This window comes from Corvus brachyrhynchos, unplaced genomic scaffold (genome assembly GCF_000691975.1).
Source record: "Corvus brachyrhynchos isolate BGI_N302 unplaced genomic scaffold, ASM69197v1 scaffold65, whole genome shotgun sequence".
Taxonomy (NCBI): Eukaryota; Metazoa; Chordata; class Aves; order Passeriformes; family Corvidae; genus Corvus; species Corvus brachyrhynchos.
This window is the reverse complement of record NW_008238365.1, coordinates 1,032,654-1,033,355: the sequence shown is the minus strand read 5'-3', so window position 1 is coordinate 1,033,355 and position 702 is coordinate 1,032,654.

Here is a 702-nt window from a genome sequence, read left to right as displayed (position 1 = left end):
GTTAATAATAAATGTCACAAATGAGAATAGACATATTACTTCATCAGATGCTTTGGCGTATCTCGTCGCAGAGAGCCTTTTGTGCAGAAATAGTAGCTGAAAGGGTAATTTTATAGGGCTTAGCACTCACTTAACACTTTAGGGGCCAAAATCAGGCCTCAGCACAAACCCAGGAAGCTGCACCTGTTTCCATCCCAGCTCCCCAGCCACAAAGAGCCCTCCCCGTGCTGTGAAATGGTGTGCGAGGCACGAACCCGGGGGGAGCATCCTGCCCCGGCGGCTGCGGAGCGCATGGCGAGCGGGATCTGCGCTCCCAGGAGGCTCCTTGTGCTTTCCCAGCCTGCGAACCCCGATCCCGCCCAGCTGGGGGGTGGCTCGGGGGCGCGGAGGGAGCAGGACCCCGCTCCGGCTCCCCGCGGACAGGGAAGAGGCTCCGGCCCTTTGAACGGCGTGGGGGTTCCGCGATTCCAGGTGTCCGGACGGGAAGCGCCGATCCCAGCCCTGCCAAGAGAGAAGGGCCGCGTGTGGGGCGGGCTGGGGGTGTCCCGAGGGATCGGCCTGGTCCCCGGAGCCTTCTCGGGGCCGGGATGTGCCCCATGGATCCTCCACCATCCCCCTGGGAAAGGGCAGCGCGACCCCGTCCCTCTCCCCTTTGAGCTCCCGTCATTAACGCGCGGCGCTAATTGCCTCACACCCGGAGTG